The 14,530-nt window shown below is 46.5% G+C and overlaps 1 protein-coding gene across 7 annotated transcripts in view; it reads left to right on the top strand.

Annotated features, from left to right (window-relative positions):
* CAMK1D (calcium/calmodulin dependent protein kinase ID) overlaps positions 1-14,530 on the top strand; it is a 496,165-nt gene that overhangs the window by 174,023 nt on the left and 307,612 nt on the right. The window lies entirely within an intron of this gene.

Consider the following 14,530-nt stretch of genomic DNA (forward strand, 5'->3'; position numbering starts at 1 on the left):
TTTATTTATTTTAATTGGAGGATAATTACAGTATTGTGATGGCCTCTGCCATACATCAGCATGAATTGGCCATAGGCATACATGTGACCCTTCCCTCTTGAGCCCCTCTCCCACCTCCTTCCCTACTCCATCCCTCCAGGTTGTCACAGAGTACCGGCTTTGGGTTCCTTGCATCATACATCAAACTTCCACTGGCTATTTGGTAATATATATGTTTCAGTGCTATTCTCTCAAATCATCCCACCCTCTCCTTCTCCCACTGTGTCCAAAAGTCTGTTTTTTATGTCTGTGTCTCCTCTGCTGCCCTGCATGTAGGATTGTCAGTAGTATCTTTCTAGGTCCCATATATATGCATTAATATATGATATTTGTGTTTCTTTTCTGACTTACTTCACTCTGTAAAATAGGCTCTAGGTTTATCCACCTCATTAGAACTGACTCAAATGTGTTCCTTTTTATAGCTGAGTAATATTCCATTGTTTATATGTACCACAACTTCCTTATCCATTCATCTGCTGATGGACATCTAGGTTGCTTCCATGTCCTAGCTATTGTAAATAGTTCTGCAGTGAACATTGGGGATACATGTGTCTTTTTCAATTCCGGTTTGCTCAGGATATAGGCCCAGTAGTGGGGTTGCTGGGTCATATGGTAGTTTTTACGGCTTCCCAGGTGGCGCTAGTGATAAAAAACCCACCTGCCAATGCAGGTAGACCTAAGAGACACAGGTTTGATCCCTGAATTGGGAAGATCCCTTGGGGGAGGGCATGGCAACCCACTCCAGGGTTCTTGCCTGGGGAATCCCATGGAAGGAGCCTGGCAGGCTGCAGCCCATAGGATTACACAGAGTTGGACACGACTGAAGCAACTTAGTATGCACGCACAAATGGTAGCTTTATTCCTAATTTTTAAAGGAATCTCTATTCTCTTCTCCATAGTGGTTGTATGGTTTGCATTCTCACCAACAGTATAAACAGGTTCCCTTTTCTCCACACCCTCTCCAGCATTTGTTGTTTGTAGACTTTTTGATGATGGTCATTCTGACCAGTGTGAGATGATACCCCATTGTAGTTTTAGTTTACATTTTTCAATGTGGTATCATCCAAGTGATTTGAAAATAATGAAATTTGGTTGGAGAGGATAAAAGCCAGGAAGTGGGCTTGCATGGCAAAGATGGAACCTGACTTTGTGGACAGCTGCTGGGCTGAGGCTGGTTCCCAGATGCAGAGGAGAACTGAGTGTGGGATGAATGGGGTGGGGAGTCCCCAGTTGAGGAGGAGAGGTTTTCCCAGGCTGTTGGTAGAATTGAAAACAGAAGAAAACTGTCTGGCAGCTCAAAGGCAAGGAGGGAGCCTTGTCCTACATTTTCCAGGGATGAGCTGGCCCCTTGGTGGGTGCCCCTCCCACCTGGCCTGTGCCCACCTTTCTCTCCAGCTCATGTGGCAGGAACATGTGTGATGGTTTACACTTGCAGGAGCTCGAGTCTGGTCTGCAACCGAACCCCTGACCACATCCCTTTGGAGCCAGAGTTTCCTGAAGGTTTGAGAAGAATGAGCTTCTGTCTTTGTCATCCTTTCCTTTCATGAAGTTGTTTTTCTTATTGGATTCAGGCAAGCAAATAATTAGGTATTGGAGGGGTGGTGGTGCCTCCTTTTATCCATTATTTAGCAGTTTCTTCCCAAATCTCATCTTCCCCTAGCAACCCACACAGCATCCTGCCCCCAGGGAGGTGGGTCATTAAGGCTGATGGAAATGAAGTCACCATCTCCATGGGGAGAGATGCTCAGGGGAGGGAGACCTGCAGCTCCCCTGACACAGAGGAAACTGGAGAGGAGGGTGGTGGTCTAGTGTCAGGCAAACAGATCGCAGCCCCTGTGAGCCCAAGGGGCTCATCTGAAGTGGAAAGGTGGCCTTGTTTCCTTTTGGGGAGAGAAAAAAACACCCAGCATTTTTGTACTCCTGAATTAAATTCAGTGTTCTAGAGTAGAAAATTGAGGTTCCCCCACCCTCCCTTTTGCATATATAAACCTGTAAGTGTCTGCATTTCAGCCTGTCCAAGTTACTAACTCATGCAATTAACTCTTGCCGCTGAGGCAGGCCTTCCCTCTGGGATGTGCAGGCAACCAGCCTTCCATTCCTTGTCTTTGCTTAGACACAGCCAAGGAAGGCGACATTTGGATAATATTCCCTTATTTGGTTTGCCACCCTGTGCTATACATTTAGAAAAGAAAAGACATGCCTTTCACAGGAATTACTAACCCTTAAGTAACTGTGTAAACAGCAAGTTACTATGTGGGAACCCTGAGAGCTTTTTTTTCCCCAGGAAAAGCTAATATAATAACATGCTTTTGCAAATATAGTATAATATTATTTTGTACATTTTTAAGAATCTGGTTTTCAAATTTGTCGCTTCTGGAGAAACTAATGTTGTATTTTACTTGGATGATGATTTAGTTAAAAAGACCCTCTCAAGGGACTTGGGAAATGCACGTGTTAAATTATTCTTTAAAGCTCTGATATATAATCAGTCTTGCTGAACCTTGTTATTCCTGGTAGTTTTTTGTTCTGTGTCCTCACTTTTTTGGTTTACTAGATTCTTCTTCTTAAGTGTTGAATATTCTCTTCGGGGCACATTCTGATGTTTAAGTAAATGGATGAGAACCAGAAAAAGGATGGTGAATTTCCACTTGATTGCTTTGGATTTTTCTTTGTATTCAAAGATACATCTCAGTGGTTCCAAATGTTCACATATTAGTAAGCAACCAGATAATTAGATATTTCAGATGGTCTCAAAATGTCCATTATTACAGAAGCACAGTTAGCCTCGAGGGCTGCATTTGCCTCCCTGATTTCATAATGATTTTCTCTAATGCTTTGACAACTTTGGCTTAGTACGTCTAGGCTTGCTTTTGTAAATTATGGAAAGTGTGCTCCCCGCACTTTGTATAAGGTGTAAAATTTTGAAGAATATAAAAATCAACTCTAATCTTGTCACTCAAAAATAACCGCTGTTAAATTTTAATATATTTTCCAGGCTTTTTCTATGCATAAATAGTTAACACAATTGCTTTCATGTTGTGTGTTGTTTCTTCCATTTTTAATTAAATGACATAACTGGGCATTTTTCTCATATTGCAACATTGTCCCCAAATGCTGTATATGTCTTTTGAAACCCAAGAAATCCAGTCTTGGTTTGAAGTGTCATGGCCCAGTGCACTGCTTCCTCTATACTAAACAGGGCTGCCCTGTGTATGTGTGTGTTTTTGTGTAAGGTGTACATGTGGTGTGTGTATGTATGTGTGTATATGTGTAGGGGGTGTTGTGTGATGTGTACACATGTGTGGTATATGTGTATGTATGTGTATAGGCGTGTATGAATGTATGTGTGTGTTGTATGTACATATGTGTATGTACATATGTATGTGTGTATGGATATTCATGTGTGGGTGTGTGGATGTGTGTGGGTGTATGTATGCATGTATAGGTTTGTGTGGTTTGTATAGGTGTGTGTGTATGTGTAGTATGTGTGTGTGGTGTGTGTATATATGTGTGAGGGGGTTTGATCCTCCCTCTGGCAGTCAGAGTACCATCAGTCCCCCCTCATTCTCCTCTCTTGCTCCCTGTCTTCCTCTCACCCCACATGTGTTTCTGGCATACTTATTTTTAGTGTCCCTTCTGCATTGGCCGCTGTGGATCAGAAGCTAGAGGCTGAGCGGCTGCACATTGATTAGCTCCCCTGCCTGTGTGCATGCTCCCTGCAGGTGGTGGGAGCGGACTTGCTCGTCCTGGAGGGTGGGCGTCAGCCCTGGTCGACATCTGCTCCTGGGTACAAGTGGGGCGGCTTCCTTTTGATCCTCTTTCACGTTTACTTTGGGGCCTGAGCTCACTTGTCCTGATGTTGACTTCTAACTGGAAATAGCACCTCATTTGAGATGGTGAGCCCACTTTTCAGTGTGGGGCTAGCTTTGCCTGTCAGGTGACCATATGAAATGTGTTCTGAGTCTTTGACTAGAGCTCAACAACCCTGAGCCTGCAGGTTAAAGGTCAGGAGTGGTCCTGGCTGCTGAGGGCCTTTCCACTCATCAGTTCCTGAGAATCATGAAAGACAGCACTAGAAACCGCCCACCACCTTGCACCCCACCCTGGGTTCTCCACCCATCTCTCCACCTGCCGAATGGGTTTCAGATTTCTTCATTTACCGCTGGTGCAGTAACAAGGAGAGATGGTGAGAGAGTCGTGCTTCTGAGCATGTTTAACCTGACATGTCTCTGCTTTTCTCCTTCGCTTAGTGCGCCGCTGTTTGGGGTGCATCACTCAGATTACTGAGGTGTGAGAGAGGGCACTTTGAGGTACAGAGGAGCCACTCTCCACGCGGCTCCCCACCATTCTTCTCTGTGTGTTCCTGTCTAAAGTTATTACAATCATGGATGGCTTGAGCCCTGGCGAGACCTGTGAGCCTCAGATAACCTGTGCACAATGTCACTGATTGGTTGGCCCGCGTGTCCTTTGATTCTTTCCTTCCTGAGATTGGGCTTCCTTGATGACTCAGATGGTAAAGCGTCTGTCTGCAGTGTGGAAGACCTGGGTTCAATCCCTGGATTGGGAAGATCCCCTGGAGAAGGAAATGGCAACCCACTCTAGTATTCTTACCTGGAAAATCCCAGGGATGGCAGAGCCTGGCAGGCTACAGTCCATGGGGTCGCAAAGAGTCAGACATGACTGAGCGACTTCACTTTTCCTGAGATTAAAAACCTTGCATCTCTTCCTTTCCCAGGAGCACACGCTTCTTCCCATGTGAAGTCTGGCACAGCTTTATTCCAGCCTGTTTTTCTTTCCTCGCTCTTCCTTCCTGGTATTGGTCTCATTCTTTATGCTCACCATTCATTCAGCTTTCAATGGATGTCTTCTGTGTGCCAGGCCTTCTCCTTGAGGCCGCGTGCGCAGGGATCATTGTTAGTACAGACTCTGCCTCCCAGGAGCTCATTGCTCTTTACCTAGGGAGCCAGGTGAGCAGACACGTGTCCAAGGTGGGGATGGCTTTCATGGTGAGCAAGGGCCACCAGAAACCCAGAGAAAAGTGGACTAAAGTCTACCTAGGAGCCAGGAAAGCCACCAATGGTGAAGTTACACCCCTTAAAGAATTTACCAGGTCAACTTGGGGCAGAGGGTGTGCAGACAGAAGGAACAGCACATGCAGAGCTGGAGGCATAAATGGTGTGGCGTATTGGTGAAGATCATTTGGCAGGGTTATCTGTGCAGGAATCAAGGGCAGAAGTTGCACTTGGATAAAGTAGATTGTGGCAGCATCATGACAATCCTTGTATATCAAAATGATAATAGCTAACACATGGGAGCATTTTGTAGCTATTAATTCATTTAATCCTTGTAACAACTGTAAGAGGAAGGAACTATTATTGTCTCCAATTTACAGATAAATAAACTGAGGCCAGAGAGGCTGAGGTTTACAGGACGTCTTTCAGAGAGCAGGTGGTAGAGCTGGAGTTGAAGCCAGGAGTCTACTCTAAGTGACCACATGGCCCAGAGGTAATTCTCTAACTGCCCAACTTGCAGCCTCTCATAGTCCAGAGCTGGACATGTTGGCTGGCCCCAGGGGGCCATGGAAAGGTGGGATAGCATGGGGGAAAGGATCTGAGATTTGTGCAGATAATTCTTTCTCTTTGGAGACAGATGGAGACTTGATCCAGGAAGGCTGTTTAGAAGTCCCTGCAATTTTTGTGGGGAATCTGGTGGAACAGTCTTTTTAGAATCACTTTCTCGGAATTATGTATACTGAAAAGGCAATTCTGGAACCTATTTTTAAACCAACATTCATTTATAACAAAGCATGCCCTATATGCTAATGGAGCTTAATGTTTGAATTAAATGAGAAATATGCTGATATTTTTTAAAGTACTGATATTTTGCTATATAATATTGAAAGGCATTTTTTTTATTAGATGCTTCTCTTAAGTCTCTTTGGACTTTCCTTCCATTTCTGGGTTGGACGCTGCTGCTGCTGCTGCTGCTAAGTCACTTCAGTCGTGTCTGACTCTTCGCGACCCCATGGACTGGAGCCTACCAGGCTCCTCCATCCATGGGATTTTCCAGGCAAGAGTACTGGAGTGGGGTGCCATTGCCTTCTCCCGTGGGTTGGATGGAAGACTGGCAATTTCACTAATAGTACCTTTGGGGAATCCATGGAAGCCAGGGGAAGCAGCTGCTCTGGGACATTGACCTTAATTGGTACCTCATCTATGAGACACAAAATGGGTTTCTAATCATGTTTTTGTAGTAATATATATATATATATATACACACACACACATGACATATATATATATCAAATAAAGTTTACCATTTTAACAACTTTTAAGTATGCAATTTATTGGCATTAAGTACATTCACATTGTTGTACAACCATCACCACTATCCATCTCCAGAAACTGAAACGCTATACCCCATTAAATGATTTCCCATTTCCCCCCATTTCCTGCCCCTGGCAGCCACTATTCTGCTTTCTGTCTCTGTGAATTTGACTACTGGAGGTATTTCATATGATGAAATCATATAATGTTTGTCTTATTGTGTCTGGTTTATTTCATTTATAGTGTCCTGAGGGTTCATCCATGTTGTAGTATGTGACAGAATTTCATTGCTTTTCAAGCCTGAATAATATTCCACCTTGGTTTATATAGATAAATCACATAAAGTTATTTTACTGAAGTATGGTTGGTTTGCAATGATACGTTAATTTCTTCTGTACAGCACAATGATTCAGATATGTGTGTGTGTGTGTAAATATACGCACATTCTTTTTCATATTCTTTTACATTATGGTTAATTGGAGGATATTGAATATAGTTCCCTGTGCTATACAGTAGGACTTCCTTGTTTTTTATCTTTTCTATATATAATAGTTTGCACCTGCTAATCCCAAACTCCTGATCCATCCCTTCCCCCACCCCAGCCCCTGCCTGGCAACCACAAATGTCTGTGAGTCTGTTTATGTTTCATAGATAAGCTAATTTGTGTCATATTTTAGATTCCACAAAAAAGTGATAGCATATGATATTTGTCTTTCTCTGACTTACTTCACTTAATATGATAACCTCTAGGTGGATAAACTACATTTTGTTTCCATTCATCCGTCAGTGGGGGCTTGGGTTGCTTCCATCTTTTGGCTAGTGTGAATCATGCTGCTATGAACATGTAGCAATTATCTATTCAATTCCCTGCTTTCACTTCTTTTGGGTCTTCCATGAGGTCTTAACTCCTCCTAGATATGGGTTCAAGAATTCTAGTATGGTTGTGTTTATAGGCATGGAAGTAGCCTCTTTCTTTTCTTTCCATTCCTGCCATGTTGAATCAGACTTAATATAAGAGGTAGATTTCAAGAGAAGTGTGTTTTGGGTGGATTCTCCTCCCCACTTTTATGAAATAAGCACAGTGGACATGAAAAAGGAAGCACTTACTGACGGATTCTAAGCAGGAGGTGGCTGCTCCCTGAGCTGTGTAAGTGCTGGTGGTGTTGGGGGGAGAAGAGGGCAGAGAGCAGCAGTGCTGATCTGAGCACAGTCTAAGAAGTAGAAATAGGGGCATTCATGAATCTGCACTTCATGGTGGGGCATAAGGAAGAGAGAGGAGTCTAGAGGGAGTCCCAGATTTCTAGCTTGAGGGACCACATGGCCCGGTTAACTAGGAGGACTGGCAAATGGGGAGAGTATGGCGAGCTGACAAACAGTATATCTAATACTTTGGGCTTCTCCAAACTCGAAGTTCCATGGGCCCACAGATGCTCTGTGAATGTTCTGCAGGGTGGGGATAATTGCAACACAACTGTCTAACGGAACTAGAAAATGAAATAAAGATACAAAAGAATTTAGAGTCCTACTCAAAGAGGACAGTTATATTTCTTTACAGATGTTTCCCTTACCGTGTCAGGATTTTTTTATTTTGGGCATCTGTTGTGAAGGTTAATATCTTCTTGGTTTGTTTTGAAGGTGACAGATGAAACTAGGAGAGTAATTTTATGTTAAATGTTATTAAGTTTTTCCACCTAAATTTTTGGATCTTACTCTGAACTTGAGTTTGGGGTGAGTCGTAACAGATGTCATGAGAAGGATAATGGAGTCACTGTCAGATATACGGATCTTGAGATGCTAGGCGAGCATCCAGGTGGAGGGAAGTAGATGATGGGACATGAAGTTCTAGGGCTCAGGATTAACCTGGGGCTGGAGGTCACCATGAGGTCAACCCAGTGCCTAGGGGGATGCAATTGCCAGAGAGGAAAAAAAGGCACAAGAAGAGACCAAAGACAGACCAGCCTCTTCTTTGTTCACCTCTGCATCCAAATATTAGGGGGCAGAGTGGATGACAGACTGAGATGAAGAGGTGGCACCTGACCTGGTGCGTCTTCATTCCTTTATCTTCATATGCACAATGCAGACTCCAGAGTGGGAAGAACGGGATCTCAGTAGCTGAGCTGTAAGAGAAGCAGTAGATGTGGTAGCTGAGTGGGTGAAGGGAGGATCCCAGAGAAGGAGGAGGAGGGAGGTCTGGGTGAGGATAGGAGAACCAGGACAAGTGGTGTGTTGGAGGTCAAAGGGAGGAGATGGAGGGGATGGGAGCGGTCAACTGTTAGGTTCCAGAGGGTACAGTGGTTGACCGGTGTCCACTGCTTTTGGCTGTTGGAGGCCCTCATGACCTCTGCCACAGTTGTTTCAGGCAATGGTGGTGTGTAATCCAAGAAGAAATTCTTCCAGTATGCTCTCCCCTTACCTCTTGAATTCTAGATGCTGTCAGTCTGTACATAATTCTTCTTGTCATCCTTCCTTTCTGAAAATACCCATCAGCAATGCAGAACGTGTTCTAAGGACTTCCATTATACTTTCAAAATACCAGTATTTGAACTCAGACACCTCTAGTTCTCTCTCTGGTGGTGTTGCCTCAAAACTCATATTATCCTTATTTTGACAATAAAGTGGGGAATGCTTTTCATTTCTGGATTCTCAACCCCCAAGATGCTCAGAGTTTGTGGGAATCTCCATGGATCCCGGGTAGTGTGGAAGAGTAACCCCAGGATCCTGGCGGCCCTTGGGTGACCTTGGGCAAGGTAGGATGTGTCTACCAGTTCCCCGTAGCTTCTGTCCTTGGGCTGTCTTTAAAGCCACTTTCCTGAAAAGCAGGCTTGCCATGGATTACAGTCTTATTTTTGCTGTTTCTGAGCTACTGCTGTTCTATGAATCTGTTTCGGACTTTGATGGTGATGGCGACCATGATGATGATGGTGATGATGATGGTGATAACAGAAGTAGAGTATCCTGAGTGCGTACCCTTGTCGGCATGCTGTATCCAGTGCTTGACATCTAGCATCTCATTTGATTCTTACATTACAGCCTCGTAAGGCTAAGGCGAGTGCTATTAACCCCTTTTGCTGAGTGAGGAAAACTGTGACTCAGAAAAAAACGAAGTCACTTTCTCGAAGCCAGTGGGCAGACATCAGAATCCCCAGCTGGTTTGTTAAACCTCAGGCTGCCGGCCCCTGTCCCCGGAGTTTCAGATTCAGCAGGTCTGTGATCGAGTGGGAGGAGTTGCGTTTCTAAAGGGTTCCTGGGTACTGCTGCTGCTGCTGCTGCTGTAGGGACTGCACTTTGGGAACCACTGCGCAGAGCCACTCAGCTCAGCAGCAGGACAGGAATGCACCCCCGGGCCTGCCCCACTGCCTTTTGCTTGATGAGACGTGTACCTCGGGCCCCTGAAACGGAGGGTTGGTGCTCACCGCCCAGGGTGGAGGGACTAAGGGCTTCCTGGTGGGAGGTTCAGTGGGCGGCTCTTTCTTTTTTGGGTGCGATCTTGGCATGCTCAGGGGTAATGAGGTAAAGGGGAAGGGTGGACGCAGGAGCTGAGGGAAGGCTTTGCCAGAATAGAATCTCAGTCAGTAATGACATCGACCTCAAGGCTGTCTGCTGTGAGCTGGCAGTTCTAAATCACGTCTGTGATAACGCTTTTCTCCCCACCCCCCTCATAGGGAACTGTCTGGCAGCTGAAGATAAAGACCCCTGAATACCCTTCATTGTTGGGGTTTGGAGGCTCCCAGTCAGGGGCCTCATCTTCTACTCTTCTCTTTTTCACACACGTCTAAGTGCTAGGCCCACTTCTAATTGCTAACTCCTCCTTTTCCATCTTGATTTTGATGCTAAAATCATGGAATTTAAAATAGTCATGGAATAGATAACGTACCATGGACCCATCCATTTTGTAGGTTAAGTTCCATAGTGGTCTTCTTCTCCAGCCCTCATTGTGTATCTGTCAGAGGTCTAACCACTGGACACAGATGAACCCCTGAATCCTCACAGTGACCCTGTGAAGTGGCTTCTGTTATCGTCCCCGTGTGATGAGTGAGGACCTCCATGTCCTCACTGCACAGAGGTTCAGCGACTTGCCTGAGGGCAGACGATTAGAGTGGGGGCAGAGCTGGGATTCCTGCCAGGCAGCCCAGCCCTAGAGCCCAGGCACGTAACCACGATGCTACTCCATCCCTCAGGCAGACCATGGGGGCTTAATAAGTGCACATCGAATGGACAGATCAAAATGGATGGGTGTATGAGACGCCAGCGGTCCGGGGCGCTGCAGTCTCCAGTCAGAGTGGGATGCTCTGTAGGTCACCCACTGTACGTGGCGATGACTCTGGAGCACTCAGGATGCCAGAAGATCCCTTCGAGATGCAGCCCGATGTCTCTGCAGGCTGCTGCAGCCCTTACCTCCACTGGAATGAGATGTGTTTTCCCTCGAGGGGGTGGTTATTGGTATTTATAGAGTGCCTTATAGTTGAAGAGCTCCAGAGGCAATAATTACCTTTTAATCCTTTTAGCATCCCTCTGAAGAGAGGGAAGTGAGCTGGGATCGCCTGCTCCTGCTCCCTCTCCCTGCTTCTCTCCACCGCTGCCCCCATGGTCCACAGACCACACAGCAGTGATGAGATGGGACAGAGTGACATCGGAGGGTATAAGGCATATCTCACAGTTCATATTCAGAGCTGGGAGGACATGCGGTTATCACTTGTGGGGGACTCAAGGTCAACTCACCTGTATTTCCACTTCCTTTGTACCACCTGGTTGCTAAATGGAGAAATAACCTTCATTCTGCTAAAGAAATCTTACCAGGCATATTCACTATTCTCATCAAGCTCAAGGAAAGAAAGTTGGAATAATGGAATTTTTTTATTCCTACTCAAGCAGTGAATTCTTCTGTCTTGGCAGCTACAGTGTTCAAGATGAGCTATTCAGAGGACTAGCAGAGAAAATAAAAAGGGATGAGGTCTGGGAAACTTCTTTGCATCGTTAGTGGGTTTTTTCCATATGCGTGTGTATATTACACACACATTTGCATCTGTGCCGGCTTCCAAGCCAAGCCTATGGGACGTGCATGATAAACAGCTTGTGATTGTGACTGTCTTTTGTTACATGGATGAAATCGGATTCAGTGGCAGCACCCGAAGATATACTGCAAGGAGATAAGGCTCGTTTGGTTAGGGTGTCATGATGGTGCTGGAGGGTTCTTTGTTTATGCCAGTGTTTTCTCTTACTAAGGGTGGAATCAAACCTAGATAAATAAGATTCTGCTATCTCGGGGGTTCAGGAAAATTTCAGATGTTAGGATCTCCTATGTCAGGGTTGTTAATAATCACTTCCCTGGCAGAATCATGGTGCTGGCTAAGTGTGCAAAAGCTAATACAGTCAGAGAAACCCTTAGCTTTTTTTGTGATCCTTCATCATGATAATTTCTTGCTGGATTAGCTTCCTCCTTCCTGCCATTAACCATCTCTGCCCAGCCACTTCCTGTGTGTGTGTTGGTTGAGGGGCCATCATTTGGTCGCATGCTTTTTTTTTTTTTTTAATTGTTTAAATTTTTTTAAAGGATCTGATTTCTTAACTGAGAAACAGCAGCTCCAATTTTGGGCTTGTGCAGGCAGCCAAGTCCTGGGACCTGAAAAGGGTGGGGTGGAGTTGGCATTCTGAACGCTTCGCTCTGCACTTATCTATGCGTCTGTCACCCCGGAGCTTTGGAAAGACATCAGTGCGGCACCAGCTGGGTCTGAGCTCCAGCTCCCCCCAGACATCCTCCTGCGTGTTCCGGCCCCAGCACTGGGGTCCCTTCTTCTCTCCCCTCCTCCGCTGCCTTCCCTGCAGCCAGCGGCACCCAGTCACTGTTTCCCTTGGTGTTTCACCTCCGAACAAAGAAAGATATGTTAAGATTTGTGATAAAACAAGATGAAGGAAGCACAAACTAAGACCTTTGGAAACTGGTCACACAGGACTTCTCCCTCGTTCCGTTCAGGAAGGCCGAGATCAGAGAGCTGTCATTTATCTTCCCTGAACTTAGAGGAGAGAGCCCAAGTTCTGGGAAACGCCAGGAAAGTTGAGCAGCTCTTCCAGAACAGCCGAGGGAGGCCAGCGGGAATGTCCGTTTGGGGGAGGATGAGCTCATAGGAGGGGACCGCTCTTGCGGTGGAGATAATGATTTCTCCAGGCCTCAGACGTAGAAATGAGCCCCCCTGGGGGTGACTCGTGGAGCTCAGCCCAGGTTGTGCCTTTTTACAGATGTTCTCCTGGTTTCCAGCATGTGTCGTATGACTTCAGTGGAGATGCTGTTTTGCAGCTGCTTCTGGAGTGACCGTGACTCGAGGGGCCAGGCATGGGTTGGTGGGGGAGGGGATGGTGGCGGAGGGCTGTGTGCCAGTTGAGGGGGGGCAGGTGGAGAAGGCAATGGCACCCCACTCCAGTACTCTTGCCTGGAAAATCCCACGGACGGAGGAGCCTGGTAAGCTGCAGTCCATGGGGCCGCTAAGAGTCGGACACGACTGAGCGACTTCACTTTCACTTTTCCCTTTCATGCACTGGAGAAGGAAATGGCAACCCACTCCAGTTTCTTGCCTGGAGAATCCCAGGGACCGGGGAGCCTGGTGGGCTGCCGTATACGGGGTCGTACAGGGTCGGACACGACTGAAGCGACTTAGCAGCAGCAGCAGCAGCAGGTGTGAACAGAAGGAAGTGTGGCCTTCACTGTGTGCATGTCTGCTTCCTTATTGGTCTCTTCTTTTTTCCTCTGACCCCAGCCTTTTTCTTTTCTATCCCCAGGGCCCATCCAGTGTAGGAAGGTTTTCTACCCCGCTCCCACTGCTGCAGAAAGAGGTGCCTTTCAGATGTGTGTGCTGAGCAGAGCGGGAGGAATCTTCCTGGAGGGAATGCTCTAACATTCTGCACATGCTCGCTGTGACCCACACGGGCATTTGTACATGGGAATGCAAACAGGCCTGAAATAGAATGTATTAGTAAGTGTCACAGAGAAGCGAGGTGTATTTTTAGCAGATATGGCTAAAGCAGCTTATTGCAGTGAGCGAGGGAGATGGAGATGAGGGCAGGGCCAAGTGCTGGGGGCTGAGCATGGTGGCTGCCTCCCCTGTCCCCCCTCACAGCTGTTGGGGCCTGAGGCTGCCTGGGCCAGTGGTGGCTCCTGAGGGGGAAGTACTCCTTGAAGACCCTGTGCTGGTCCTAGAGCCCCTGTGCCCCTGCTTCTGCATAGTGACAGGCAGTGTGGCTGTGGTGAAGCCAGCAGATCATGTCCAGAAGGGCTGTGAGCCCCCAGGTTCAGTGGAGAGGCTCACCCATTCATACGTGGTGGCCACCATCTGCCTCTGTCTTCGTGGTGGATGGGGAGTCCTGGTGACATGGAGCTGTGTAAACAGGAGGAAGTCAGACACTGGTTGGTGGGACTGTGAGCACTGCAGGGTCTTGGGAGGGAAGGCAGGCACTCAGATGGTGATGGCTGGATGATGTGGCCTCAGCCACACTGCCCCAAACTCTCTCTGGTTCAGTATTTTTTTTTGTAATCTGTGAGCAGAGGAGATTGTCTCAGATACTCATGAGTCCAAACAAATTCATGGATCAAGGGAGATTGGATCTTCCACAAGAAAATTGTTTTAATGCCAAGATGTCATATTATTTTTTTCCCCTGCAGATTAGCTAGGTTTAACACCTGACAGCAATATGGGTATGTCACTGCCTCCTGTAGTGGCAACAAAAAAACAAAGTTCAACCCCAGGCAGTCCTCTTGGTGTTTCTCTGGGGCTTTGGATGGTGGGCCTGATGCTAAGACACTTTCCACACCCTGAGAGTCCCATGGCTGTGTTCCAGCCCTGAAGTTGGGTTACCCTGTGTTGGCTAAGTTCCCTCTGGGATCCTCAGCTTTGCGTGGACCCCTGATACCTGCTGTTGAATTCTCTCTTGTAGAAAACAGCCATCACCATTGTGATGGTTAACTTTATATATCACCTTGACTGGGATCTGGGTTGCCCAGACATTTAGTCAGACATCATCCTTGAATGTGTCCATGAGAGTGTTTTTGGATGGGATTAATATTTAAATCAGTAGACTGAATAAAGCAGATTGCTCTGCCTAGCGTGAGTGGGCCTCATTCAATCAGTTGAAGACCTGCATAGAACAAAAAGGCAGATCCTCCTGTAAATCAGAGG

This window comes from Giraffa tippelskirchi, chromosome 13 (assembly GCF_054371585.1).
Source record: "Giraffa tippelskirchi isolate mGirTip1 chromosome 13, T2T-mGirTip1v1.2.pri, whole genome shotgun sequence".
NCBI lineage: Eukaryota > Metazoa > Chordata > Mammalia > Artiodactyla > Giraffidae > Giraffa > Giraffa tippelskirchi.